Raw genomic sequence first — 27,463 nt, forward strand, 5'->3', positions numbered from 1 at the left:
GTATAAGTATAATTTATTCAGTTAATAATATTACATTGAATTGAATATTTGATAAGTTGATATTTCTCTATTACATGCTGAATTATCCATAAAGCATTTTGACTTTAACTATAATTACTTCGATTTGAATATATTTAGTAAAACTTCATATTTCTGTATTAAATGCCAGCAAATGAATACTATGATAAAAAATTAAATAAAAAAATCATTGTTTAGGTAGGAATAGTTACAATTAATAATGATAGAATGACTTACAACTTTTGTGTTTTGTTCTTTGTGTAAAACTATGTACATTTTTTACACTTCCAATTCTTGCCTTTTAATTAGTTTTATAAAGTTTAAAACTTTAATTTCATTGTCAACTTTTTTTTTTTTTTTAAAGAAACTAAGAGAAAATGATTAAAACATCCGTGATGAAAATTTTAAATAACGATGGAAATATTAATTTTGATTTGAATACTAATAAATTTCGTTTAAACGTGATTCAAAAAATATATTTTTAATAAATAATTAATATTATACTATTTGTTTTATTGAAGAAAGTTTGTTGAAAAGTTTATTGAAAATACTTCTTTTTTATGAAAAATTTTTTGTCTACGTTCCTTTTTTTTTAATTTTTAAATATTTCTTCATTAATGCATGGAAACTTATAAGGAAAAATAAAAATAAAAAAAATATTAATAAATTCCCCGGCTACTTTTTTTTCTACACGGAGAAAAACATTTTAGTACAATTACTTTACTGTATGGTAATTACATATCTGAAAAAAAGAAAAGAAAGAAAGCTATAACTCTGTTTAATAAAAACTAAATTTTACGGTATATTTAAACGATTCATTTGGTATTTTTTCCGGTCATATGATAACGGTTTGCCGGAAATTCTGGTTTTTAAAATTATAGTTCTCATGAGTGACTTGAAAACTAACTTGTTAATTCTTTTTTATTTTCTTCAAATAACATTTTATTTGAACTTTATTGTTCGTGTTTCTTTCTTTAGTATTAATTTCTCTAACAGTCCTTTCAGTGCTTTAAGAAAGGAATTTATTAAATTTTAATAACTACTGGGAAAAAGATAGATAAAGGGAAACGAGTGAAAATAGAAAGAAAGAAAAAAAATCATGTAACATTTTTTTTAGCTACCTTTTTTTCCCCTTCTTTGAAGAGTAAATTGTCTGTAAATAGCAATTCGTACAAAAGATAAACAGAAAGGCGCGAACAGTGGCAACAGAAATATTATGTTCAGTTGTTTTTAGCTTGGAATTGTTCGAACTGTTTTTTAAAACTGTAAAATGTTCCATTTAATTCGATGAAAGATATTGTTGGGTTTTCCTTTACTTAAAGAAATAAATTGCTATTATGTTTTCTGAACATTAATGTTTCTTTCTTTTAAAGAAAGTTTAAAAGGTAAGTAAATTATTGTATCAGCCATTTTAAAGAATGTTTGTTGATAAAATGTGTAACTGAAATTTCGGAAATATGTACAACGCGCTAAAGAAAAAGCGGACCACCCTGAATAACTTTTGATCTAATGATCGGATCTTTACGTTCTAGGACTCAATGGGTTGAGAGGGTGACCACAAATAAGCTAATTAATTAGTGCGGACGATATTTTAGGTTACGAAATCAGAAACAAAAACGTACTTTCCCTAAGCAAACATTAATTTTTTTCAACGGGTTTGGATTTCTGACCCCAAAGTAAAGGATGGGGCATCGCCGCAATCTGGAAAACATGATCCCTATGTTTTGGTCAAGGAAGTCGTCGAAAATTTGAAACCTGCGTATTTTTGCCGTATCTTGAGAAGTTTTTAAGCAATTGACAAAATTTTGCACACAATTATAAAATTAGTTAATTCAAAGATAATTTCATGCAAAAAATAACTATTAGTAAATATTTATTATTTTATTTTATAATAATCGAAAAAAGTTGAAGATCCGATTATTGGATCAAAAGTTATTCAGGGTGACTCGTTTGTTATTTAGCGCACTGTACTAATTAATAATCGGGAGCATTAAAAAAGGTTTTCTCGAATAAAATTTAAAACTCAATCTAATTTTAAGACATGATTTATAGTTTTCTGCTATAGCTTTGAAATTGTATTTTAATCTAACAAATCTTCGAAGTAATTGCATTTTTTTCTCCGATCGATCGCAAATCGTTTGATAGAAATTGAATATTTCAGAAACTATTTTCCTACCAAATAAGTAGTTTTGGAATGGAGAATGATTTTAGATTATCTTTCTGAATATTTTTTAAGTAAACTTACAGGAAAAGAAAAAAAAGAAAATTGCGTTTGTACTTATCTATAACTACCAATGCGCCAAACCTTTTTAATTTTCCAAGATGATAATGGATTTTACCGCTTACTTTTGGTTTAAAAAATTGTATGATTTTTTTTTATTTTTTTATAGAAGATTCCTATAAGTAGGAATTATTTTTAAAACCTTCTACACCAAATTATATTTTTTACTCATATTATTGATTAAATAAAATTTGAATAAACTAGTAAAACTAATTAATAAAGATAAATATAAGCAAATGAAAGGTTGAAAAATGATTTTAATAAGATATAATAAGTCTTTGATAAGTCTTTGATAAGTGATTTTAATAAATCTTAAGAAGATTTTTGCATAGGAGCCGCAAAGGAATTTCCAACGATGTCTGATACTGCCGTGACTTTCTTTTACCTTTTTCTGCGACATAACTATATTTTCTTCCCTAACTACTATAAAATCTAAAGAATATTGAAGAAAAGTAAGCACAAGTGAAGAAATTCATTGATCGCAGACAAAAATTTGTTAATCTTGAAATACAAAGAATATTATTAATTATAATATCCTTTATGATTATAAAGAACTTTATAGTAAATTCATATCATTAGTTCCTTTTAATCAATTTTCAGCTGTAAATTACTGCCAAGAATCACTCTTTGGAATAAGTACTCTCTGATGATAGTTTGAAATACAAGGCATTAAGTCACTTAGTAACTATCATCTTCGTATTGAATTATATATCTTTACAATAATTCTTTTTGTTTTGTATACAACAAAAGCTGTTGATTACGAGAGTTATAATTACGCGCATTAAATAATTGCTTTAAATTCCCGACCACGTACGAATGTTATCAAATTTAAATTTGATATAACTTTTGAATTAGATTACCAATGAAAATTAATATCTTTTTTAATAACCGATTCCGCCTAAATTTGTCAATGGCTTACAAAACTTGCTTTTATGAAAAATGTTATCTTATCAGTTTTATGAAAATATTCGCGACAGAACTTTTATCAGATGCTTGTTATTCGTGTTTAGCTTTCAACATTAAATTCAGTCGAAAGATTGATGTTAGTTTTATTTTTCTGGGTAAATGGGAATAAAAATATGCTATGAAGTAGTTTCACACATAAGGTGCATTGTTAGAAATTTCATAGATACTATAATATCATTTTAATTTTATGCAACTTTAATGGGGGGGGGGGGCTAATTTTAACCGAGTACTTCTTAAGCTTGACTAACACAACATTGAGTCAACTTGAGAATTGTACGGCATTATGGTTAAATTTAACAAATTTAAATTTGCAGTAAATCTACAGTAATTCTTATTCAAGTCGAATAATAAAAGTCATACTATTATCATGCAAATTGTTTTCTCCCAATTTAGAGTAACAAATAGAGAATCGGGATTTCGGTAATTTTATTCCATAAACAGCATTGATGACCAACCCAATTATGAGTAACGACTATCAATGTGCGACTCCTTAGCCTTGTAATGTTGAATCCAATTCAGAAGGACTCTTAATGGAACTAACCCGCATTTGCGTTATGTGGAGATGATGAAGACGAAAACCTCCCACGGTTAGCCCTTCGAGTTACATATAGCGGTTAGTTCTTACCTATGATCCGTCTACCATTGAGGGTATTTTGAGTCAGCACCGTGGACCGTGCGAGCCAAGTGCAGAGATCATATTGACTATCCACCACTGGAATTCGAACCTGGATCTCCTCGGCTCGAGATTTTTTATAATCATGAATAATCTTTTTAAAATTATTTCATTTAAACTAATCAAGAAAAACATTAAAAATATGTTGATTCTAGTATATATTAGGAGTATGGTCTTGTGTCACAATGAATTTAAATGATTTAAATTAAGAAAATTTTATTTATTTTCCAGATGAGACTCCGAGTAAAAAAAAACAGTAAACAATCAATAAATCAGTACTGAGCAATGCTACGAAATCATTCACAAAACTGAGTGACATATACGACAACAATTAATAAAGCTAAAATTATTTCATTTTTTTATTTATAGTTTTTGTTTGTCCTTGCTGGTGGCTTTACGTTATTAGATTGAATAAAACACGTTTTTAGTAGTCACTGTTCATAGTATCAGGTAGCATGATGCGATTGCTCGAGGTCAACTCGTGATAATCAAAATTTACTACAATCAAGCAATTTTCTCTGGTATTTATCCCTTTCGAAGACCTTTAAAAACCTGTTTACACAGTATTTATATTAAAACTGAAAGGCATTGATACAGTTTTAATAGTTAAAAAAAATACTAATTGTACCTACATTAATATATTTGGTACCTACTCAGGGGTCTGTTTAGAAGAAATTTGGGTCCGTTAACGGACCCTTCACAAAATATCTTTTCATGAAAACGGACCCTTCACAAAATATTTTAACTTAAAAACGGACCCTTCACAAAATAATTTATCTTTTAATCGGACCCTTCACAAATTTGTTTATCTTCATTATTGTTTTGTTAATCGAATAAACCCTTCCCAGGAAGGGGGGGGGAAGAAAGACAGACGTAAACGAACTAAATTTTGTCTTCCGCAGACGCTTCTTCCTTTATTCGTCCGAAATTAATATTCTGCGTTCAGCAGTATAGGCTAAATGCCAAATTTTTGTATGTTGCATCGCTTATTTAGTAGCTGCATTCGCTGTTTATTTTTTAAAATTTAATTTTCTTAATTATAATTTTACAGCATTGAGCATAATCTTGTATGTCTTTGCAATTTAGAAACTCCTTGAAAAAGTTTTTTTTTGCAATAACCGACCCTATTTGCACAAATTCACAAAAGCGGACCCTAGTTGAAAGAATGTGACTTAACGTTTATTTTATATTCATAAATTACGAGTAATTTTTTCACAATTTTACAAAAAACGGACCTTTCACAAAATGTCTGGACAGACCCCTGCTACTAAACCTGCATCAATTACCATAATGCCAGTCCAGTAGTGCATATTACCAAAATTAATTAAGCATCATTAATTTTGCTTTTTATAGCATTGCTTATTTTATTTTTATTTCAATTAGTTTTTATTTCGTTATTAGTTTTTGTTTTTATTACGTCTATAATTATGGCAATTTTTTACGTTTCCCCTAAACATACTATTTTTCTCTTAATTTTGCTTATCAATACCTAACTTAATTTTTTTTTTATTTCAATTACCGTTGATTTTAAATTATTTAGTTTTATAAAAACCATATTTTTTTTAAAAGTATAACTATAAAAAAATAAACACGTGATTTTAGATAACTTTAGGAATATTAATTTGGTGACGTAGTCCGCCTGTGCTTACACGTTCACGTTTATCTTTGAAGTTAATCTGACACGACGAATAAAACGAAAATTATAAAAGAACGTGCACTAAACTCCTCTTTTGATTTAATGACTGCTAAAAGCTTGCAAACATCGCTGATATTATCTTCAAAATATTTGATGAAACATAATCATCTGCAGTTTAATTTATATCAGTGGCTAGGCCAATGAGAAAATCCTATGTGTTGAACTTGTCTCCCGAATGATCTAATCGAAGTCTTAAAAACTATTTTACAGATCGGGGTGCTAAAATTGTCCCTTTACCCATTGTCCAAATTTCAGGTTACGGTTCTGGACACACGCATACGAAAAATTCTTTATTTTTATTTATTATAGATTTGGTATTAATAATTAACACTATTCAATTAAGGTTATGAAAGTTAGCTTTTAAAAAGTTAATTTTTTCATCAAAATGAACAATTTAAAAACCTTTTTGTGTAACTTCCTCTCCTCTTCCGAGCTTGTATTGAGTATTATTTAAATAAAAGATATATCTGTCCAGAAAGTTGTTACAAAGTATCGACCTCGGTGATTTACGAATAGAGGAAATACGCAGTCTAACTCTTTACCTCATTTTCATAACTGGAATGAGTAAGAGGAAGAAAGAAAGTTGAAAAGAAAGTTCTGATTCAATTTGCGACACAGTCAATTATTGGTTGAACCTCCAATAGGTTAAGATTCGGTTAGGTTAAGTATTTATTTGTTTAGTATTTATTAGTTTGGATGGGTTAGTATTTATTGTTGTTTTGATGTAGTTGAACAAATTATAAAAATGTTAAACAAACCAAAAATGTATTAAAGAAGAAAAAAATCCTATAAGTCGAAAAGATAATTCTATTTTCTGGTTTGTAAAGAAAGTTCTCGGTATTTTTGAATCAAATGGATTTTACAATAAATATTAAAGTTACTTTTTATTGTTGTCTTGAAGTGGCCAAATAAAATTTATATTTTTCTATATTTTCGTGAAGTGGAGTTATTTTGCTGATCATTTGTTGAACTAAATTAATCATTCAATGAAAGTTAAGTTTTATTGTTGTTCTGAGGTAGTTAAATAAAACTGAAAAAAATGTTTGAACAAAGTATTTTTTCCCCCGAAAGTGAAGAAAACAAAAGTTTAGTTTTCTAATTTGTGACGTAGTCATTTGTTGAAATAAATTGACTTTTCAATAAAAGAAGGATTTGTATTTATTGCTTTTTTTATATTGTTTTAATGGAAAAGAAAAATTATTAAATTATCAGGGATCTGTCCAGACATTTTGTGAAAGGTCCGTTTTTCGTGAAATTGTGAAAAAATTACTCACATTCTTTCAACCAGGGTCCGCTNACACGTTTTTTGACACAAATTAATCTTTCGATGAAAAAAAAAAGAGTTTAATTTGATCTTGTTTTCAAATGATTGAATAACATAGAAAAATTATCAAGCAATAGAGTTGTAATGTAAGTAGAGTGACCCTTACAGGATGATTTATCATAATGCCTCATCACTGGTGGGCGACTCGAGGAGAAAAATTTCTACCTTCCTTTTCTCCTTGTTATTTGAATGGAAGAAAATCGATGCACAAACTTTAACGAAAACAATTTTAAAAATATGGTCTTTTACTGTGGTGCATTTAGATGTAAGGAAAACTTCGTTAATTTTATAAATTTCTGGAACTGCAATTGCATTACTTATTTTATAAAGGAACTTTGCTTTTTTTTTTTTAAGTAACATATTAATCTTGATATTTCATTTTTCATTTTATTCTTTCTAAAATCCCAATTCACTTTTTTAAATTAAAGTTATCTTATAAGGGAATATTTACGTGTAAGAAAACAATTTAGCCATTAAGTAAAAGTTATATAGAATTATTCGTTACTAATGCATCGTTCTTTTTTTTTTTTCTTTTTTTTTTTTTAATATTAGTTAATTTAAATTATTAAAACGCTAAATTTTAACTTACTAACCGAAGTTTTTGCCTTCATTTTTGTTTTCTTTCTCCTTCGTTTATTTACGTTGTTTATTTATTAATTTTTTTTTTGTATATTTCTTTTAATAATGCTTTCGAAAGAATAAATTCTAAATTCTTCAATATATTTTAGTTTAGCAGCTTGCTTTGAGTTAAATTAGTTTATAAAGTACATTTGCTCAGAAAGATTGTTGCTAAACTAATCGATAAAGAAGGTAAAGTTTTTTGACACCTAATTGTAAGTTCTTTGATGAAGTCGTCAGCTCTTTTTTAATTGCAATAATGCATGGAAAAAAAATTTAGAATACTAGAAGTGGTGTTGGTTAACCTTATCATCGATGGTGTAAAGTTAAAATGAAACAGGAAGTTTTGAAAGAGTAAAGCAGATTTATTTTTTATTAAGGTTTCTGAGACGATGCAGCCTTTTTCTATTTATATTTTCCCCCCAACTCCTTGACAAGTTTAAAATCATTTCTGATTTCTTGTAAACGTTTTCAAAAATTCAAAATGCCTGAAAAGATATTCCTGATTTTACAAGATTCTTTTCTATTGTAAAATCTACGTCAGATAAATATTTAAACACGTTTTTTATACTTGAATATTAATAAATCAATAAAAAATTTTTTTATATATTTAATTATTATATAGTTAAAAATTATTATTAATTATATTATATAAATTATTATGAAGTAACTTTAGATATTTCTGTGAACTACTGAATCGAGTTGTAATAATTTTATCACAAGATGCATTTTACCGTTTTTTTTTTTTTAACTACTTAAAAATTAAAATTTCATAATCTTGTAAAAATATGAATAAAACTTTGTACAGTTTATACATAATTATTAAAAATTTCGGATTCTAAAATAACTTTCAATCTAGCTAATCTGAAATAGCTTTTATTTTTTGTTTAAAAAATTCAATCTTTTACAATCTAGAAAACCTTAAACCAGTAGCTCTCAACTTTCCTTCATTGTTTTCAATATCTCAAATCTACCAGAAAAGAGAACTCATCTGCCTCATGACGCTCTTGCTTTTTCGTCAAAATCGTTGAAAAAGAGCGTTGAAGACATGGAGAGATAAAGAAATATTATGGGGCGCTTACTTTACCCCATGTATCAAACCAAGTATATTTTCTTGTTGCTTTGCAGTTATTTCTGTTTATTGAACAGTTCTGGCAGTAAATTTAATATAAAGGGGTGGAGTAGTAATAAATAATACATTTTTAAAATTCGCAATTAGTTGCTTTAGAATTCTGAACGTTTACAATTTACCGTGATGTTCATAATTCTTAGTGTAGTTTTATGAAAAATAAGGTGCTGTGCATTTTATTTATACGGTAAGGATTAAAGATCTTGTATTGGGAGAAATTTTTCTTCGTGGAGGACTTTTTGCTCATTTGCAACTAAACCCATATTTGAGTTACACGGAGAGAAAAATCACGAAATCCTCGCAAGGTTAACCTGTCGGTAAGGAGATTCTAATCCATGATCCGTCTAAAGCTCCTTAGTGTTCGGTGCGAGTCGGGTACGGAATTCGTATCGACTAGCCATCGTTGGGTTCACCTCATTGGAAGGCGAAAGTTCTATCCCCTGTATTTATTGTGAAGTATTTTATTTTATTTTAAAATCAGCATAAAACAGCCGGTCCAATTTTGGGTTTAGGACTATCAACGATCAACTTTGTAGTCTTGTAATTTCGAACCTAACCCAAGAGTTCATTTGTCTTAGGTTCGAAATTACAAGGTTACGAAGTTTATCGTTGATAGTCTTAAACCTATAATTGTGCCGGCTGTGCAAAGCCGATTATAAAATAAAATAAAATACTTCACAATATAGGTACGAAGCGAAATTAAATTTTTATTTTCATCTCTTCATTAATGCTATACCTTTGTATTAAGATCTGTTCATTGTTTGAGGTCGCCCTGATAACCGACAATAAGAACTTCAAAAACCAAAATCTCGAAGAAATATCTCCCACTAAACTTATTGCACTGAAACAACTACAGTTCTTATCTTACCATCACCTATTCTTCTACTTAAATAATTAGGGGTTCGCAATAAAGGGTCTTCCAGCTGCCTGTTCCCTTTAACCAACAGTTAGTATTTTATTTTTCTAACCGGAAATATCTTGGTAATAAATAGGAGGAAGAAACGTCTCGCATTTATTTGCGAACGAATAATTTTGACTAACTTTTAATGCAGTTAAGATTTTTAATTTCGCACTGTACGCTTGAAAAGTAATTCATTTCAATAATCTTTCTTTTCAATTATAATAGATCTTAATGGGTAATTTCATTTAATGTTTCTGCATATATCTCTTAATGGTGGTATTGTTTCTCAGAGACAAGTATAACCCGCCACACTTATTTGAAGAGAAGTTAAAAAATACTTTTCCTTCGAGATTTGAATTTCAGGTTAAATTTTTAATCTTCGTTTTCTTGATTTTATTTTTATAAATTTTTTATTTTTATTATTAGAAAAAAAAAGTATGCTCGAAACTGCCAGAATATGGTAAAATTTACCGTGTTTCTGACTCTATGGGAAACACTAGAAAGTTTGTTAATTTTTGCCGATGCATTTTGGTAATGATTTTGGTAAAATTGACAATAAAATATGGTTTTGTAATACGTGGTTGAATTTACTTTTATTTTTGAATTTATTTATTCGGTTGAATTTACTTTTCAGTTAGCTATTTTTCTCTAAATATGTAGTAATAAGCAGTATAATTTTGTAAATGAATTTCCTGTGAATTATGAAATAAATGGTTTAAATATGATATATTTTGCTTTTTATTACTAGAATTATGATTATTTTTACCAAAAGTGTCCTTACCATACAGTACAGTTATTTTATCAGAATATTTTTCTCCGTGAAACAAACTATTGTTAACAGAAAATCATTCGAACAGGGTTATAGTACAGGGTTGTATATCTTAGGTGGGGGAAAAAAAAGGCTTCGCTTTATTAGATTGTTGAATAGTTACGGCATCTATGAAGTTTAACTTAAAAATATAAAGCAATAAAATTACACTTCTAGTAAATTTCGAGTGTGGTAAATTTGTCTATGTTTAGAATTTTTTTTACATTTTAATAGTGTTAAAGTGACAAAAACTGATATTGATGATGCTGTAAATTAATTACTCAAAAACAAAGACATTTATCAAAATGCTAAAAACATGTCAACCTTCCAAAAAATGCCCATTTATGAATTGTATTTGTATAATTTTGTCAGAAAAATTTATTTAAAATCTAACTTTAACGAAAAGCACTTCCTGTCTCGATTTCTGATTGGATGACGGACTTGTATTTTACATGTTTCTCATATTCGAAATATTAAGCTTGCCTTTTGGTGCGTGAAAGTTCAATCATTTGAACACAAGTTATTCTAGGTGATATCGTCGTATTTTTTGGGCTTATAACTTTTATTCGCGCTTATTTTATTTGAGCACTTTATTTATATTTCGATGTCCGTTACACTTCGTATGCTATAATCTTTCATTAATCTCAATAACTATACAGTCATTTTACTTCATTTATTGTATTTTCTTTTCTTTTTTTTTATTTAGAAGAAATGTGAAGTTTTAATTTATTTACGATGTATTTGTAAGATGTTTATAGTACTAGCATAACTTTTGTCAAATCTATGATTTTGAAAAACAATTTTGAAGACAGTTCTTTTTTTGTAAATTTGTCGATTAACAGTTTACATTTTAATTTTTATATTAGTTAAAAAAAAAGTAGCTTTATTACAGCGATTAATTTGTTTACGATGTGTTGGTAAGATGCGTATGCCGCTAAGTTTTTGTCAAAACCATATTTTTGAAAAACAATTTTCAAGATAGTTCTTTCTTGTAAATTTGTGGATTAACACTTTAGACTAAAACTTTTATATTAATTGAAAAAGGGTAGTTTTATTACGGCGATTAATTTGTTTACGATGTGTTTGTAAGATGCGTATGCTGGCAAAGTTTTTGCCAAATCCATGCTTTTGCAAAGCAATCTTCCAGACAGCTCTCTCATGTTTGTATGTGGATTAAAAGTTTATGCTATAACTTTTTATATTATTAAAAAAAAGTCAAGATTTATTACGGTGTTTAATTTGTTTACGATGCGTTTGTAAGATGCGTATACTGGCAAAGTTTTTGCCAAATCCACGTTTTTGAAAAACAATTTTCAAGACAGTTCTTTCGTGTTTATTTGTAGATTATAAGTTAACACTATAATTTTTTATGTTAATTAAAAAAAAGGCAGTTTTATTACGGTGATTAATTTGTTTACGATGCGTTTGTAAAATGCGTATGCTGGCAAAGTTTTTGCCAAATTTATCTTCCAAAAAATAATTTTCAAGACATTTCTTTCGCGTAAACATGTGGATTAACAAGCTAAGCTATAAATTGCGGAATAACTTGTGTTTTTAAAGTTGTTGAGCTTATATTTATTTATTATAACCACAAATACTTTTTTATACAAAAATAATAAATTTTTCTTTTTCAAATCTTTTTACTTATAACATAAATTTCATGTAAATGGAACTTAAATAATTAATCTTAAAAGTTTATGAACCTAATTTTTTTTAGAAACAAAAAAAAAGGAAGCATTTTATTTTAGAGAAATAGGAGTTCCAACCATTTCTGCGTGTCTAAAAAATCTCTCCTTTCAGGGTTATTGCCCCTAAATCATTGTTTCCATTATCCTGCACACCGGATGACCGTCTGTTGATTAAGTATTGCTTGCTAACAGGTTAATGGACAATGAACAGAACATTTTTAAGGTTATTTACTAATTAAAAGATTTGGTTCGTAATCTCTTTACATACTGTATGAAGTACATTTTTTTATATTAAAAAAAAGTCTTGTTTCACATATTAATTATAGTTTCCGCTGTAAAATGTCTTATTAATCTGATATATTAAATTTCTTTTCTTAGATGATAGTATTAGGTTATTAATAAATTCTTTTTTTCAGGATGATTCATTTTTTTATTAATGCAAATTCAATTAATGATTTTTGAAGGATCTTTATTATATGCGTTTTGAAGACTAATTTGTTTTGTAAAAATATTTAATTCTGAAACAATTTTTTTTTTTGTAATAGTGTTTAACCGAAGAAAGGTACTATATTTTTTCTATACACACTGAGAAAAAAAGTATGGTCAAAACTTCCAGAATATGGTAAAGTTTAAAATGTTCCTGACTCAATGAAAACACCAAATAGCTCGGCAATTTTCGCCGAAACGCTTTGGTAATGATTTTGGTAAAATTAATTAGAAAAACTATGGTGTAATAAAATTTGGTAAGGGTGGTAAAAAGGTAAAGGTGGTTAAAAACCATTTATTCGGTTAAATTTACTTTTCAGTTTTGCAATTTATACTGAATGTTTGGTAATAAGAACTATAATTTCGAAAAATAGAATTTCCAGTAAATCGTTACCGTATGAGCAGAAAAATTAGCAAATGAATGGTTTAAATACCATATATTTTGGCTTTTATTACCAGAATCATAGTTTATTTTAACAGAAATGTACCAAACAGTACGGTAATTTTGCAAGATAGACTTAATAGCCAATAAGGCTCATCGTTTCTTCACATACTGTTCATGAGAGTAATTTAGTTATCAAAGTTATAGTAACATGCTGTGATAGCGACACATATGTGATATGACACATTTTATACATGTTGATAAGGAATAATTTTTTTCATCAACATTGTAATTACATATAGTAATATTCATGCATATTAATTATAAGAATAATAATGTTGATAACTAATTATAACGTAAATGAAGAGTTGTCATTTTATTAACATTAGAGTAACAGATAATAATACTCCCACATACAATATTGGAAAAGCCTCGTTTTTTGTCAACCTTATGTGTATAGATATTACTTCAGTTAATACTTAATTTTCTTATATAGTGTTGTATAAAAAATAACTTTTCTACCCAATGTTATTTGGGTTTTTTTCCCCATACGTGTAAATTGACTAGGATGAGATCACCTTATAATTTTTTTTTAAAAAACTAACCCTTTGACACAGATAGATTGGACACCGGTGTTCCTTTTACTTATATTTTTTTTCTGACGCTCTATTTACAAGCAAAAATATATTTTGGTATTTTTTAATTATGAGAAATGGTAATAGTTTCTAAAAACAATTGTTAGATTTTTCTGAATTATGTTTTTCTAAAACACAAGAAACGTAATTAGAAATTTTTTACATTCATATTCAAAAATTTATAAATAATTGCTTTTATAGAATTTATAAATAATAAAATTTATAAATAATTGCTGGAAATTTTAATGATGATTTTACTTTCTCTTAGATCTAAATACCTGCAACCAAATGCAAGTGTGAAAAATTATGGTTTGGAAGTGAACCTCGTTTGGATTATTTTACCTTTAACGCTGAAAAAGACGTCAATATGTCGTGCTGTATTTCATAACCATAAATTACTAAAATGCTAATTAGAATATTTTTTACTTATTTTGACCTATATAAACAAAATATAACGAAAAAAGTATGAAAGCAATGTTCAATAAAAATTCTACGTCAAAGAGCTCATTTAAATCATTAAAAAAAAATTTTGTTTGAAATTTTCTAATAAAAAAACTGGAGTAATAGGCTCTTTTATTTTATTAATTTATTTTCGATTTTATCTATTTTTTGCTTGTTTTTATTTATTTTTCTTCGCAACACGCACATTGAATCCCCCCTAGGAATCCTTCTAAAGTGTCTTTTCCCTCTCCAACAATTGATCTAAAATAAAAATAAAAATTTTATATTTGCGCTTTAGTACCAATTGGCATGCGTACTAAAATAAGGAAGTATGGATTTTAAAAAAATTATAAAGAAAGCGACTGTTTTTTCTGCAAAATTTTGAAGAAATAGATGGCGTAAAATTATTTTTAAAATAGTGCCACTAATGTATGTAGAAAAAAATTAAGTGGAAAAACTATATTTCAAGCAACGAACAATCTTTGAAATCGATTTTTTTTTTTTTACTTTAAAAATTCTGAGGGAAAGATAAACATGGTGATTGTATATGTAGCTTATGTACTATTATGCCTTAAGTGTAGTCTCATATATAAGGTATATTAAACTTGAATTGCACACTTTTTATTTCTCATCTTTTAGTGATTTAAGAAATAAAAAATTGTCTTTCGGTTTTTAATTATTCATCAAGAGTGGCATGTACCCTTAAAAAATGTTCCTTCAAAAGTGTTGAATTCTGAGAAGAAGAAAAAGGGCTTTTAATTTTTCTGAGAATGCATTAAAATCATATTATGATCTAATAAAGCGTAAGTAGTCGCCAAATTAGATTCTGTGTCATTTTTATGGTCTTTCGAGTACCTACGTCAGAAAATTAACTTTTAAATTTTGGAAGACTTAATAAGATGTAATTTTTCTAACCTTATTTATTGTGTGCTTACGAGGTTTTTAAAAGATAACCTTTTTTCCTTTATTCAATATCTGCTTTATTCCGCTTCGAAAATCTTCCTGAGAGGATGAGCTAAATCGATTGAGAAAGTTTTTTTTTTTTTTTTTCAGATTATGTTAATGCTGTATTTTACCTTGAGGGGGGTTATATTGTATTAGTAACTAATGACTGCTTTTAACATTGAAAATGCTTTACAGCTTCTTGTGATTATTTAGTTTTTGTTTAATTTTGTTATGTTATTAGTCAGTGGAACAAATGTGTTAATAAATCTTTTACTGATCGATTTCTTTGCTTTCAAAAAACGCTCATAATTAGATAGTATTTGAATTTATATTTATTGCGAATACCTTCGACTGTTGCTACGTTTTCAAAAATTTAAAACTTTTATGTTAATATAAATAGAGCGTTTAGTATCAGTGCAGATTTCTACATGGTGCGTAGCGTTTTTAAAAAGTGCTTAAAGATGCTTTTTTCATTGGGTGTTTTTAAAAGGTGCTTAATTTTCCCTTTTCGAAAATGAGATTTTTTTTCTTTACCATGTCGATTTTCGCCACATTTTCTGCAGAAACGTGCTTTCCACATTGTTATATTCAACTTTTTCACAATTCATTCAACCGCAATCTATTTACAATCTTTCCATAGCGTATGAAAACTCGAATCATTTTACACGTTTGATGAAATACTTGCAAGTCCGCATGTGCGTCTACTGAGCTGGATTCGGGGAGATCATTGCACTCTCATGTGCAACTCTGCTGCACTTTGCAAGATATTCTCAATTTCAAGCTTAATTTTCCATCCTCTGATATCGAACCGAAAAATTCCTTGATCATTTTATAATGGATTAATATAATCAAGAAAAGGGTTCTTTGTCAGAAAATAGTTATTTTATCATGATTATGTAAAGTCGTTGAAAATTATTTTTGCTTGCTTCAAAAGTACTTAAAAGGTGCTTATTTTTTGTTGAAAGATTTAGCTACGTACCCTGTTATACTGTATAACTAATATCTTATTCTGCACCTATACTTAGATCTGAAAATTTAAATGTTTAACTAGTAGTCGGTCGACTCTAATAACTTAGTGATCACTTTTTCTTTAAACCTAAGTTAGTGATATCACTAGGTTGATTGATCCTTTAAATTTAATCGACAATTTGTGAAATTTTTTTGTTGTTGTTGCTTGGAATAAATTATATTTTTGCAAAAAATTCTTATTAGAAATAATGTACGGCTATAAAAAAATTAATTAACCAATAAAAATAATATAAATATGTAACAAAATTTAGTTAAACATATTGACTTTAAAGAACATTTAAAGTATTTGGTGAGGCAAAATGCATTTAATGTATACATTACAACTTTGAAATACGTGAATTGTTAAGGAATTCTCTTTTCACATATATCGTTCCATCACAAATTGATCACCATTGATGTAGTTTAATCAATGACTAAGTGAATTGTTAAGGAATTCTCCTGAAACTTCTGTTTTCCTGAGTCCATTGATGTACTTTTATCCATAATTTTTTTTAAAAAAAAGGGGGGGCGGTTAATTAACTCGCTTCCCCCCTTCTTTCTTTTTTTTTTCTTTCTTATTTTTCTTTCTTTTTTTTGTTGTTGACCCGCGCCATGTGGCGAATGGTTATTTTGAGATCTACCTATACGCATGTACTTAAATCGTCTTGAAAATGTAAAACAAAGGAGCATAAATGGCGAGAAGGAGATATTCTATAGCAGAGCATGTTGAAATTGTCAACTAAGATGTATATTTTCTGTAGAAATAGTGAACCGATTTTTTAGAAACTGCTTTTTTCCTTTGTTCAGTGCCTCTTGTTATTAATGCACATTTTAACCAATTTTTTCTGAGTTTTTAATTGTTGATTTTTTTATTTATTTATACTTTTAAATTTAGTTTTTAGTTCAGTGACCAAAAATGTGATTTTTAATCCTATTCTCTTGTAATTTTTATTTTATTTATTTGTTCCATTGCTCTCGTTGTTTTTAGTTAGGTAAAATTAATGACCACGAAAATATATACACATCTTTTTTCTTCGTATTTAATGCATGAAGGTCTAAAACAGCGAAAATAATGTGTCCGAACGTAAAATCTTCGTCTAAAATATAAATTTTTAATTACAATTTTCTGTTTTAACTAATCACTTTTTAACGTGTTTTTTCCCCCATTCATTTATTGATTTAAAGGTTTAAAAAATAAATTATAGTTTCTGTGTCCCCAGATCTAACTTCGTGACCTCATTTGGAATTACAACTCTTATACTATAAAAAATTCGAGATCAAATTACGCATCGAGAAAAAAAAATATGGTCAAAACATGGTAAAATTTACTATGTTTCTAGATCAATGAAACACCAAAAAGCAAGATAATTTTTACCGAAGCGCTTTAGTAATGATTTTAGTAAAATGAATAAAAAATTATGGTTTTATAATGTATGGTAGAATTTTGTAATTTTATCATGATACATTAGAATGTCATCAAAGAGCTCGGCAATTTTTATCGAAGCGCTATGGCATTGATTTTGGTAAAATTTATTAATAATATGTAATAAATTTAATTTTATAATATGTGATAAAATTTGGTAAATATGTTTAAATTGGATAATTCTATCATGATACTTTAGAGAATGGTATAAAAACCATTTCTTCGGTTCAATTTATTTTATAGTTTTGTATTTTTTAACAAATGTGTGGTAATAAGAATTATAATTTTGAAAATCAGAATTTCCAGTAAATCTTAACTATTTGAGCCGAAAAATTACCATATAAACGAAAAAGTTACCAAGTGTGTGGTTTAAATACCGCATATTTTGCTTTAAGTAATCAGTATTTGTTTTTACCAGAAATGTCATTTACAAACAGTGCGCGGTAATTTTACCAGAATTGTTTTCTTTGTGCACCTTTTGCTCAAATAATGAATTAGTTTACATTTAATATTATTTTTTGTACTCATTTTGGTTTATTATACTCGTACTCGGTGTCATTAAATCTGTGACTCAATATTGATTTTTGAGGGACCTTTTTTTTATGTTTAAAACGACTCTCGGCGTTTCCTAAGTTCGTAGATTTATAAGGACTTCCAACTCCCATTCGAAAAAGATACATTAAACATGGGAGTTCTGGTATTATTAATTAGCTTGTTGATTCTCTTGGGGTCTTTCGATCATGATTCGCTGGAGTTATTTCCGAACATAATTGTTACTATTAATATGATTACTCGTCAATGCTGCCACTCAAACGGTTGTTTTAGTGTCGAAGAACTCTTTGGCCATGTGCCAAACCACTTGGTTTATTATTGTTCCTCTCTTGCTTGTTGATTAATTAGCCTAGAGAGATGTCTTCATGCTATGTTTCGTTTCATGCTGATGAATTACTTTCTGGACATTTTAATAAATGTTGGATATAGTCATCCTATATAGGTATATTGGCTTCGAAGCAAACTGGATTGTACAACCTATTATATGAATAAAATCAAAACCACTATCATTACTTCTGTCCGCATCGAAATATATTTTTAATGAAAACCGTAAAAATGTTAAGATTTACCCTAGTTACAATTTTAAAAATAAATAAAAAGGGGGATGTTTTTGTTTGATATCGTGTTCACGCAAGCTACAATTGTCAAGGTTTTAAAAGAATTATGGCTATATATATGTAGTTTTTCTCCCACAACTGCCCAAGAAATTGACCACAAATAGATTATGTATGTAGTATAATAAATTTAAATGTTCTTAATCTTTAAAAAAACAGGAAAAAAAAGGTTCATAGTTAAGAACGCGGGCAGTGCATCCCTTTTAAAGCCTAAATGAGCATTTCTGAATAAATGATTAAGTGTAATGAAAAAGTATATCTCATTATATGAATGTACTTCGGACCCGTTAATATTCATATTTAAATATTTGATTACGTAATGATTCATTGAAAAAGAATATTAATTCTTCTCTTTTTTTCTCTCTCTCTCTTTTAGGTGTTACTTTGGATAATTTGTTGCATCAAAAGGATTACTAAAATAAAAATACATGTGTGATATAAAATTGTGTGTTTTAGTGGTGTGAAATTATTATTTTTGACAATTTCTGGATTATAAACAATATTGGTGATTCAGTGAAACAGGCAAGTGTCTCTTGGTAAGCGGAATTTATTTTATTTCAGTTCATTTATTTATTTATTTTTGAAAAAGTCATATCGTTGCTATTTAAATGTCAGGTTATTGGTTTTTTGGCTACACAATGAAAAATAAAGGTTTATTTATATTTTCATTTGAAACTATATTAAAAAAATTATTATTAAATTCTAAATTGCTGAGCTGAAGATTTATAAAAATTACTTATTATTTTTATTTTGAAGTGCGACGTTTTTTATCACATGAGCACAGAAAATCATTTTACTGGGAGTTACAACCTTTTAAAAAGTCAAAGTTTGCTTTTAAAAGCAAGCATAATTAATTAACATCATATAAATTCGTTATAGTTTCAACAATAATTGAAAGTTAACCGGTAAATCTAAGGTGTAATCTATTTTCAGAATTATATCACTCTCCTTAAAAAAAAAATCACCCTTCTATTTATAAACAACTTAAAAAGTTTCTAGATAGAATTTACTGGAAATTTTTCAAACGGACATTTCCACTTTGTTGACATCTCGAAAATTCTGGGAGCATTCAAAGCATAAAACCGCAAGATATGAGGATGAGAGAATTAGCTTACAGCTTGCATATAGATATAAACTTAAAGGATTAAATAGAAGTTAACTAGGTATTAGTGAACCTAGCTATTCGCGAAAGCATCGACCTATAGGGGGCGTTGTTATTTGAAAGGAATTCCTGCTAGCAGAACAACAGGATCATCAGTTGCACTGGAGATTTCTTCAGTGTAGGATGGTAATGTTTCTTCTTTATTATGGCTTAATTTTAAAAAATTTTAACCATCAATAATAAATTACTTGCGTAATTTTGTTGTAATTTTAATACAATTAAAAATTATGAGTTAACATAATAAAAATCAAGTTCATTTAATATCGATCATAAACGGGAGATGTTGCCGACCCTCTATTGTTATTAGAGTGATAAAGCTTTTGTATTTTGTTGACAATAAAAATCGCTAAAATTCCTTACATGTAAAATATTTAGTATGTTAGCAACAGTTATCATAAAATTTATATTATTTTGTAAAACCTACTTGATTTTTTTTTCCTATCCATGTTGGCAGTCATGTATATCATTTCGATATTTTTCAGGGATTTAATAATTTTGAATTCTAGTTAAAGATATTGAGAGAATTAAACACACCATAGATAAAAGCGAAATTTGTAATTGTGGTGCAAATCATTCGTACCGTTTAAAATTCAGTACTGTCTTTGACTAGTTTCGTTAACACATTTTGTGTTGGAACAGCCTGCGCCCAGTCTGGAAATCGATTTGAAACTGCACCATGTCATTTGCGATTCAATTAGTTGAGTCAGAAACCGAAACAGGTTTAAATAATTAGAATAAATGTGTCCCTTTCCATCCTATTTCTTAATTTTCCACATTAAAAGCTTTAACTCTCAGAATATGGTGTATACGATTTCTCTCGGCAGTTATCTAACGCTTTGGAATTATTCCTTAGAGGAATAAACATTTATATTTTTATCTCAGAAATATCTTAGATGTTTGTAAGCGTTTTTGTTACACTAAGCTATTTTTAACTGGCCGTTCATAACAGTGTTCGAATTACAAAATCTATATCTAGCAATTACTCAGAAATTAAATAAACTGAATAAGTGAATGTAGAGCTCGAAAGTGTTTAAAACATTTCTACGTGTAATATATATGCGTATAAATTTTCGCTTAGGTGCTGTTTTTTTTCTTCTTTTTTTTTCCCTTCAATATTTTGGTGAATATCAGTAAAAAAGCTTAAACTAGATTAATTTATTTAGTTGAAGTTGAAATGTTTGCTATGATATGGCATGTTTCTATTGAATTACAAAAGCTTTATTTTACTATTAATATCAGGTATCCCAGAAATGTTTATTAAATAAAAGTAGGCAAATAATAAGCAGGCAAAAATTTACAATTTGTTGAGTTCTTGAAAGGAAAAAAGGTTTTCATTTTCGCAATTGTTACTAAGTTCGACAGCACAGATTCGACTCACTTCTAATGAAAAAAACTATGAAACAGTACTTTCTACCGCCGGTCAGATCATGCTAACTGAGATATTTGCACTGTTAGTTTTGTTCTCAAGTTTTACCTTGTTGGTGCTGCATTTGTTTGTTTTTTTTTTTAGGAAAAAATTTTTGTAGTTTTTTTTAGTTGGCAGAGTCATCTCTTGAGGAACTTTATAACTAACGTTTATAATTTGGTGAAAATAAATACAAATGATTTCCTAAATAAAATGCATCAAACAGCAGACAAACATCTCTATATCCTTTCATTTTTCTTCAATTAAATTTTCGAATCATCAGTCATTTTTAGGACACCCGCAAGGGTCTTTAACGATCCTCTCATCTTAACATTTGTTTAAAGTGAAAAATAAAGTTTTTTTTAAATTTAGGTAACAAATTTTTTAAAAGAAATCAAAGCTTACATTATTATTGGTAATAAAAGAAAAATATCCAAGACAACGTGGTATGCTAGTCGTTAAAGGCTGCTAGATTTTTAATTGACCCACTCTGTATAAGCAAATGCGTCTAATGAATATAAAAGTAAATGCATCCTAAAATTTTATACATCAGTACATATTATAATCCGTAACTTCAACGATAACTATTTAGAAAATCAATATAATTTTTTTATTCATTTTTTTCTCTCCTTTTAAAAATCTATATTTAGTTCACTCGCTTTATAATCTCAATAATTAGCAAAGTAAAATATAGGTAAAACTATTGAAATATTGACGCCAAATATTGAATAAAACTCTCAGAAAAATCAGTTTAATTTTAAACCATAATTAATATTGGTTTTAATAAGTGGCAACTTAAACAAAAGTTTTAAATTAAATCAGGTATCCGTTCAGTTAGAACCCTATTATCGTGTAACCAAAGTTACGAAGTTAATTTATTTACACGGCAATATGATTAAATTTGTTTCCATATTAAGAGTTGCAAATTTGAACGCTATTTTGATTCAGTACGGTTCTAAACTTTTAATCGTGTACAGTACGAAATTTAAGCTCACATCAAATCTTTTGGTTAAATCAGTTTGGAAATTATCTGTAGATATTACTTCGAACAGCGTACCATGCGCTTTATAAACTCACAACAGATTTTTGGTTAAATGAGTTTAGAAATCATCATTGCATAATATTTCTAACAGTTTAGCATGCGTATAGGCTCACATCAGATTTGTGGCTAATTCAGTTTAGAAGTTATCATTAGATGATACTACTAACAGCGTACCGTGCGTATTATAAGTTCACATCAATTTGAGGCTTAATCAGTTATCAAATTATCATTAAATAAGAAAAATTTATATTTTTGAAGTTTTTAAATTGTTTAGCATTTTTAAACATCACATTATTTCAATAAAATATATCTCTAAATAAATGTCGAAACAAAACATACTTCTTTTTTTCTTCATATTATAACTTATTAAACATATTTTAACTTAAACGCATTAGTTAATTAAAGTGCAAGCATATATTTCTTAAGCCTAAAATTGAAAAAATAAATATGCATGAATTCCAAAATTTCGTTAATATGAATGAATAAATAGCGATTTGCATTAATTATTTGGGCTGTTGCAATTATTACTTATATAATATCCCATGCAAAAGTATCGGACTTGGGAAGAACTAATACAAAAATTGATTTCAAGAAGTTGTTTATTTGGCGTCCCGCCAGATGTCAAATTGAGCGTCGCCTTTGGCTGACTTGGGGACATCTGCATTCATTATGTATTCTAAAGTTTATCATTCTGTGTTTTACTGCTTTTCATTTTGTTTACTTACTTTCTCTTTACTATGATTTTCGTGAATTTTAAATCATTTTGCATATTTCATATCATAGAAAGTATATTTATTTAAAGATCTTTTATTACTCTTAACTTGACTTTGGATAGTTTGATATTATTTAATGATAATTTTATGTTTAAATGAGTAAAATAAATAATGCATTTTAAAATGCTTGTTTTAAATTCGATAAAGAATGACATGAACGAATTGAATTTTCAATGCCTCAATTTCTTAAGAATTCCTTTAAAACTGATTTCTTGAAACTTTTTAGTGATCTTTTTGAAGAGTTCTGAATAATTATTTGTTTTTGGAATTTGAATGTTAATGTTTTTGCGTAATTATTTGTTTTTGGAACTATGAATATAAAACGTTTTATTTTGAAGAGTTTTGCATAATTATGTATTTGTTTTTAAACTATGAAGGGTTTAGCTTAATAATTTATGTTTTAAATATAAGCATTATAAATTATGCACTGCTTTGTTAAAGCTGCTTTACTTACTGCTCATAGAACTTATAAAATAGGTTGAAAATATAGAGAAAACGTGGGAAAAGATATAAAGATTTTTTAAAGGAGGAGAGAAAAAAATATCTTATCCTTTAAAAAATCTTTATATCTTTTTCCATGTATGTAATACACAAATATATATAATACACAAACCATTAATTTTAGGTGAAAATTTATAGATCTTACTATACTTTTTAGTAAAAAAAAAAATTAAATAGAGATAAAGACAACTTACTATGAAATGACATAATTTACTTTTTTAATTTCGAAGAATGGTCGGGCGGGCATTAGAGCAAAATTTAAAACTCAATTCATATATTTTTTTTTTATATATATCCTTTCTTCACCGGAAAGATCTGAAACGTGACTTGCATAAAGAAAATGGCGCTATTATATTTTATTAATGAATATCCTCTTCTACTTCTTCTTCTTTTTTTTTTTTAAATTTTATATTTTNAATAATAATGAAAAATGTCCATCACGTCACGTTTTTTAGAAAAATTCAATTTTACTGGAATTTTTATGAACATTTACCATAAAAAATTTTCATTTTGGAATTTCGCCCTTCTTGACTGACCAGCATTCTACTTTGGTCAAATTTACAAAAGTATCCCTCTATCACTACTTCCTGTCACCGTCCCTCTCTCTGTAGCAATCTCTCTCTACCAATAGCGGCGCGAGAATCCTTATCTAGGTTCGCTGACCTCTCAGAAACACTGGCAAGCGTAATAGAGAGTCATTTTAAAGTTTGGTTTTTTTCTGTGCGTTTCGTGAAACATGGCTTAGAGTTCAAGACATTGTGAAAATTTCCCAGATGATTTTTGTTACACACGCGGCGAATATAGTGTTGTTAAAAATCGCATGAGGAGCATTACAGACTATGTAAGACAACTTTATCTCGCATATTTTGGCATGAAACTCGGAGATCAAGGCAAATCTTGGGCACCTCATAAAGTTTGTGTGCAGTGTCTCAATGATCTACGCTTATGGCATTAAGGAAAGAAGACTGCCTTACGATTTGGAATTCCTATGACGTGGAGGGAGCCCCAAAACCCATTTTGATTATTGTTATTTTTGTTCCTGCCATGTTCGTGCTTATAACCGGAAAAATCAAAGACTAATATCTTATCCTGATAGCATTGCATTGGCCATACGTCCCGTTCCTCATGGACCTGATGTGCCTGTACCTTTGCCTCCAACTGAATTACCAATCATCTCTTCAGAGTCTTCAGACTTGGAGCATCCAGAAGTTCAAGGCTCCGATATCGAATATAAACCACCTCATACCGGTTTACCTCAGCCCTCCTCTCAGGTTAAGCTTTATGATCTGAATAGAGATCTTAGCCTTTCGAAAATGGCAGCTGAATTGTTAGGCTCCAGATTGAAAGAAAAAAAACTTATTAGCCAAAGGAACATCTTTTTATTGGTACAGGTATCGTGAGAAGGAATTTATAAAGTACTTTGATGAAGAGGAGAAATTGGTCTATTTTTCTGATGTTCCTGGATTGATGAGCAAATTTAATGTCATCTGCAATAAAGATGAGTGGAGGCTGTTTATAGATTCATCTAAAAGAAGCCTCAAAGCTGTTCTTCTTCATCAAAGAAGCCAGTATGCATCAGTACCAGTTGAACACTCAGTATATTTAAAAGAATGCTACGAAAACCTGGCTCTCGTTCTGAACAAAATACAATATATCGACCACAGTTAGACCATTTGCAGTGATTTGGAAGTTATCTCCATGGTTCTTGGTCAACAAGGGGGATTTATAAAGTACCCATGTTTCATTTGTGAGTGGGACAGCCGTGACCAGACTCAACATTGGGTCAAAAAAGAATGGCCGAAAAGACAAAATCTTGACCCAGGCACCAAGAACGTTATTCGAAAAAGCTTAGTTGATCCGAAAAAAGTATTGTTACCTCCGCTACATATAAAATTAGGTGTAATGAAGCAGTTTGTCAAGGCTGTTCCAAAAGATGGCAATTGTTTCAAATACTTGTGCAAAAAGTTTCCAGGTTTATCCCAAGCTAAGTTGAAAGAAGGAATGTTGGTCCAGATATCCGCAAACTCATGAAGGATAAAGAATTTGAGACTAACATGACAGAAACGGAAAAAGAAGCTTGGGTTGCTTTCAAAGATGTCGTCAGTGAATTTCTGGGTAATTACAAGGATCCTAATTATAAGGAAATTGTAATGAAAATGCTGAACAAATTTAAAACGTTGGGTTCCTCCATGAGTGTAAAAATGCATTTCCTTCACTCACGTGTGGACTTTTTCCATGAAAATTTAGGAGCAGTCAGCGAAGAACAAGGGGAAAGGTTCCATCAAGATATCAAAGATATGGAGCATAAATATCAAGGAAGATGGGACAAGAACATGTTCGCTGACTGCTGTTGTATGTTAGCTCGGGATAAAGCTGAGATTAAGCATAAAAGAAGATCATCAAAAATAAGTTTCAAAGGAAAACGAGTATATACTTAAATTGAAACTTTTCTCTTTTGTTTTTTGCTTGTTTTGTTTTTTGTTTGTTTTGTTTTTTGTTTCAAACCTTCATATACACATGCGCAATATTTGTTATTTTTGGTTATTCCTCAATTTCAAGTAAGTTATCTAGAAAAAACAAATTAAAATGGTATGTTGGTGATTTTCTTCTATGAAATGATGTAAAAAGTTTGAACACAAGGAACTTATTGTTTTTCTCTCGACCAGAGGTGATTTCTGCTGTCTGGTAACAGTATTTTTTATTCATTTTAATCTATAAAAAATTAGCTGATAGCTCAAAAATCAATTTTCGTTCACAAGATTAAATTTTACATAGATCAAAATGAATGAAGAGAACAGTTACCGGATAGTACATGCAAAATTGTTTGAGCAAATTCCTTTCCAAATAGGATTTTAGTAAAAACATTAATATCGATTTTATAAAAAATCCTGATGTGATTGAGAAAAATGAAGGTCATTTTCGAAATCAGCACATCAAATAACATATAAATCAACAATAACTTCTCTTGTATTTTTCAAAAAGTTCAATTTCGCAGGCTTGTGTTATTTGTTTTTGGAATTTGAATGTTATGAGTTTTGCATAATTATTTGTTTTTGGAACTATGAATATAAACCGTTTTATTTTGAAGAGTTTTGCATAATTATTTGTTTTTAAACTATGAAGGGTTTTGCGTAATAATTTATGTTTTAAATATAAACATGATAAATTCTGCACTGCTTTATTAAGGCTGCTTTATTTCCTTCTCATAGAACTCATAAAATAGGTTCAAAATATAGAGAAAACATGGGAAAAGATACTATTAAGATTTTTTAAAGGAGAAGGGGAAAAAATTTTCTTCTCTTTTAAAAAATCTTTATATCTTTTTCCATTTATATATCCATGTATTACACAAACATACTACACAATTATATATAATTCACAAACCATTAATTTTAGATGAAAATTTATAGATCTTACTATGCTTTTTAGTAAAAAAAAAATTTAAATAAAGATAAAGACAACTTACTATGAAATGAGATAATTTACTTTTTAATTTTGAAGAATAGTCGGACGGGCATTAGAGCAAAATTTAAAACTCAATTCATATTTTTTATTTTATTTCTTATATCCTTTCTTCACTGGCAAGATCTGAAACGTGACTTGCATAAAGAAAATGGTGCTATTATATTTTATTAATGAATATCCTCTTCTACTTCTTCTTCGTCTTTTTTTTTTCTTTTTTAAATTTTATTTTGGAAGCCCTTTTGATGACGAGAGATCTTTTTTTTAAGGCTGTTTGTCTTCTAAGGCTATTGTGTAGAAAAATTCAGCATGAGAAATATGTTAAAATTATCTTACATATATTTCGATTTTGTACATAATATGTTGTTAAGTGAGTAATTCAAACCAAGAACAGTATCTTTTATTTCCTTTTCACTGAAAAAAATAATGTACTAGAAAGTACTTCGAAGGCTCTGTGGTCCTATGAAATAATGCTTTTCAGCGAATAATGTGTTATTTTTGTAACTGTTTGGAGTTGTTAACAATTATCC

The 27,463-nt window shown here is 28.3% G+C and overlaps 1 protein-coding gene across 1 annotated transcript in view; it reads left to right on the plus strand.

Moving 5' to 3' along the window:
• The window catches only part of LOC107456354 (uncharacterized), a gene marked incomplete in the record, with an annotated part of 165,582 nt that overhangs the window by 31,003 nt on the left and 107,116 nt on the right, over positions 1-27,463 (plus strand). Inside the window, 1 exon segment of the mRNA XM_071182299.1 lies at positions 18,965-19,124.

This window comes from Parasteatoda tepidariorum, chromosome 1, assembly GCF_043381705.1.
Source record: "Parasteatoda tepidariorum isolate YZ-2023 chromosome 1, CAS_Ptep_4.0, whole genome shotgun sequence".
Classification (NCBI taxonomy): domain Eukaryota; kingdom Metazoa; phylum Arthropoda; class Arachnida; order Araneae; family Theridiidae; genus Parasteatoda; species Parasteatoda tepidariorum.